The sequence below is a fragment of the Elaeis guineensis genome, chromosome 3 (genome assembly GCF_000442705.2).
Source record: "Elaeis guineensis isolate ETL-2024a chromosome 3, EG11, whole genome shotgun sequence".
NCBI classification, from domain to species: domain Eukaryota; kingdom Viridiplantae; phylum Streptophyta; class Magnoliopsida; order Arecales; family Arecaceae; genus Elaeis; species Elaeis guineensis.
Genome location: NC_025995.2, coordinates 88396403 through 88401116, shown reverse-complemented (window position 1 = coordinate 88401116; position 4714 = coordinate 88396403). Strand labels below are relative to the sequence as shown.

At 35.1% G+C, this 4714-nt stretch overlaps 1 long non-coding RNA gene across 1 annotated transcript; it reads left to right on the top strand.

Annotated features, from left to right (window-relative positions):
* Positions 1-762: 762 nt before the first annotated feature.
* Positions 763-4438, top strand: LOC140856493 (uncharacterized). Its single transcript, XR_012139746.1, has 3 exons — positions 763-911; positions 3229-3371; positions 4142-4438. It is a non-coding gene; the product is annotated as an uncharacterized lncRNA (long non-coding RNA).
* Positions 4439-4714: the final 276 nt, after the last annotated feature.

Here is a 4714-nt window from a genome sequence, read left to right as displayed (position 1 = left end):
CACAGTACAATAAGTTCTCAAATAAATATAGAAGTCTTTTCTTTAATTTGCTTATCATCACTTTGATTTCTTTGCTTACTTTTAACGAGTGTCTGGCATGTGTTCATATAGGGAACTGTAATAGTGACTCTCCATACTGAAGTATCCGGACTCTGATATAGCAATAAAATTCTAGAATTTAATAAAGTAATAAAATCTAAATGATTGCTGAAAGGCCTTAGAGTCCAGAATATAAGCTTGATTCTAGGGCTTTCCCATTGTGTACAGAAGATTTTCTCAAGCTAACTTTTGATATCTCAGAAACTTTTTATTTGCGGGCATTTGTATTCTCTCTAAATGCTATGAGGTTGCATGACCGCTAGTACACTACAACCGCCTTTGAAAACATCGAATCGTGATGATTAGAGGTTGCAAGGCATGCAATTCTAGCATGTACACCTTCGTTCATCAGTTCTCTATTCTCTTAGTCTCTGTCTCTCGTTCCTCTCCTTGTCCCGTCTATGCACCTGTGCTATATAGGTATGCCCATGTGATATACTATATACCATTCTCTAACTCCTCTCCCAATAACTCCAAGGAAAAATAAACACACACACACACACACACACACACACATATGTGTATGTATATTAATTATTGGATTAGGACTTGCAAAAATGGATTTTAAACCATTGGGACTTTGAGTAGCTTGATAATTTAACAATTCTTTTAACAAGCCTTAAACTGTTAACCTGGTTTACTCAACCAAATTCACTATGTGGGTCAGGCTGGACTTAAATTTCATTTAAGAGCCATACAAATAGCTTTAAGCAGTTTGAAGCACTCATATCATAATACCCCATATGATACAAGGGAAGATTCTTAGAAGTTGGAATCTGCCAGAAAGCAACAGATGACTTCCACAATCACAGGTACTGATCATTATCATTCTTAACGAACTTCTGAGATGTTCAATCCAGATATTAGATAAAGTAAATGGAAATCTGTATTATGAAATCAGTTATTCCCATATTGGAAAAACCTATCGATTTTTTTTCCTTGCAGGTTTTATTTCTAGATAAATTTGCAATGCTCTAGGATCCCCTCCAACATTTCTAATTAATATTTCGTCTCCATTTGTAAAGACTGCAACATTATCTGTGCGAGATTTCTTATTTGGTTTATTCTTTGTTGTCTTGATTTCTCTTGGGAAACTGGTTGCACTTTTATTGAAAATTCACCATAATTAAAGTTGACAAAAATAGTTATATGGGACATCCTTGCTAGGGCTCTGTATTTTATTTGATAAAGTTGATTGGAGCACCATAAATAATGAAGAAGTAAGGGGTTTTGATGGATTTTTTGATCCAAAACCTTGTCCAAATCCAGTGAGTCTGAACCTTTTCAATTTAAAATTATACAATATCTATTAGTGACTTGTAGGGCTGTATATATCTATGACAAAACAAGCCTTAATTTTCTGAAACCCTTCTGCTTTCCACAAAGGTTGATCATTTCTATTATCTAGCAGTGTGGTGTTAGACTACTATTTTTGAAATAATCTTCTTGGTAAATTGAAAGAATAAATAGCACTGTGTTTTGGAACAGTTTCAGCAATGGTACCTCTTGGTTTCCAGCTTGGAAAGTTATGACTGATCTCTTGTAGGATACTCCCTAAGGCAAAGAAATTGTATGGTAGCACATACATCCTTAACTAAGAAACTTTGGAAAGGGCATCAGTAAATTGTTTGTCTTTGAGAATTGCCAATTGAGGATTGGTGTTCATGTATTTAATTTGCTCTCTGCCAACTTCCCTTGCTAGCCATCGATTAGCTACCACAGAAACAACATTGGGATTAGCAACAAAATTAATTTTAGCAAAGTTAATAATCTCATGTGGAGTATCTTCTTGTTTTTTAGTTGATATTAGTCAATGAATTTGGTTCTAGAATATCCTTATCAGTCAAAATCCTTCCTACTCAACTTGATATCACTTATTTCAACTTTTTTTGGGGGGACAAACTGCAAGGATATTTTTAATTTCTGTCACTGTTATCCAACCATCTTTTGATTTCAACCTTGTTCGGTATCCTTTTCCAAAATTGTGGACTCTAGAATACTTAATCCTGCACATTCTTCCTTATGTGTGAACTTATTACTTCACAAAATTATTTCTAGGGATCCTTGAGCTTGTTCTAATGTTGTTTTGCTTACGAGTTTGTTCTTTTCTTTTGTTCCATAGTTCTCAGCTGCTGTTATCTTTTGTCTAGTCAGGAAAAGAAAGAGTATGGTGTTCTTTGTTTGAGCATCTGTTGCCTTGGGACACTCTTGAGTACCTACCTCTAGAGCTATCACGTCATTACAATCTCCCATCCGAGCAAACATCATTAGATATTTATTTTGTGTATTCCCAGTTCTCTTGCTTGCCAGCAAGTTTCCTTCATAGCCTACATGACCTTAACCAATTATCTGGCAAAAGAACCACAGGGATGTGAATCACAAAACTGTTGTGATGCCTCTTCTTTTTTACATTTTTTAATTAATAATGTTTGCCGCTTGTTGTGGCCAATATGAAAAGAGATCATAAAAATTATATGATTAAAATTTCCAAAATTAACTTCAAGACTATTTGCCTTGTGTTTCTTGCTTTGCATATGAGCTCGATTTGTTTATTGAGTTTCAAAAGCACCTAATTCATGGTTGACCTAACTTCACAAATCATATTTCATGTGCTACTGTTTTGTTCATGGTTGTCAGATCTGTACTGTCCATCTTTATACTCATCTAATCTATTCTTCACCGATGTTAGTACTTCAACCTGCCAGCATCCCCATACTCTTTATTACCCCAAAAGGCATGCTTGTGCAACCTTGAGTGGTACAGTAAAACATACTTGTTTTCCCATCAGGTAATGAGCACATAAAAATATTTGTGGCACTTGCATACTTGTTAGGATAACAAGGTTTTCTAATTTTAATTTCGTTTAAAGATTTATTATCAGGTAATCCTGGAAATACGAGCTAGGATTCTTTTAATTTCTTATGAGTATCTTTATGGGTCTTGTGGGCATACATGATTGTTGTGTTAGACGATCAAGAACCAAAATCCCATGTTCTTGTATGTGGGTGCTTCTTAACTAAATTGTCACTGATAATGCGTATTGACTTTTTAGCTAATCCTTTAATTTCCAGGTTGCTTTCTGCTTGTTAGGTAATTTCTGAAATCTGGCCATGTTTTTGTCGCCCACAGGGATCCTTCAATAGCACTGGGCTGATTGTGTCTTCTAAGCTGCCAAGGTTCTCTGACATGTATACTCTTACAGTAGCCAGTGCAGACCCGAAGTCCATTTCTGCTAATAAACCAGTCCAGCTAACTAAGAGTGTGACAAAATGGTTAGTCCTTTCTATCTTTTTGCTTTTCAGCAAAGTTTTGCTGCTTCTCTTTAGTGTATTGAATTCTGATGTTTTCCGTTTCCATGGCTGGAAAAAGGATTAGTAGAACATTTATCTGAACCACAAGAAAAATAAGGAACAAGAACCATGTTGAAATTCATGTATCATGGGGAACTGTTTAATGAATGGTCCTTCAAGAGGTTTTACATGGCTTTGTATATTTCTCATAAGCATTAACTGAATGAGGAGGTTTCGAGTGTGTGATTATTAGGACAAATTTTAGCAATGTTGTTCCTATTGGATCGCTCACATTATTGGTTTATGCACCTTTTATATTAATAAGAAAATCATATAGGTGGCAAGCCTCTTTTGCCTAAATTATTTGGCCTCCACTATCTTAAGGTTCTCTTTCACTGGGCTATCCTTATGGTGATCCAGGAATTCCCATTGATATGCTGCATGCATGATAATCTTGACCATGACCAAGTCTCTGTCCGGTTATATTGGTTTGCATTTGTAAATCTTTCTATATCATTCATTGATTTGTTCTTCAGTCTTACATCCATTGCTATTGCTAGTTTTTAAAGAGCTGTTGTTGTATGTACCCAACAATTGAGTGTCCATTTAATAGCAGCTGAGCATTCTTTTAAATATGGGTCCATAGCTTTTGAACTTTAGAAAATCTCTTCCTCTAAAGGATCCATATTGCTCTTTAATGCAAGCTCTCTGTCACTGTTCTTTCATGCTTTGATTAACTAGTTTCCTGTCAGGTTCACCAAAGAGGGCGTCCTTGTGGAAGGTTTGTTTTTGAAGGATGTCGAGAGACTGATTGATGACTACAATGGAGAACGAAAGAACAAATGACCCAGGATTTCCTGCCTTGATGGCGACGTGTTGGAGGCTGATCTTGGGAAGCTGCTGACTTGCTGCCATCAATTTTATAAGAAATATCTATTCCTGATTTTATAAAAAATATTATATTTCAAAAGAGCATAATGTGGCCTAATCATCATTTTATTGGCACACCAAAATTATAAATTTTTATGACGATCCTTTTTGATTTCAAATTATTTATTCTGTATTTGGTTGAGGTCAGAGAGAGGATAGATGAGGTTGGAAGACTGGATGGCATTCATCTATCATTTGATTCAAAAAATTTTAGAAAGATGAAGAAAAGAGATTGTCCATCTATCCTAACGTATCAATTTGCATCCTTCTAAATTTAAAGGTGGATGTAAGAAAGAATAGATGGAACATATAAAAGGTGGGTTTTTGTATTAATAAAATTACTCATTAATTTTTTTTGACAAAACTACGACACATCTTTTCATCCATATTATTTA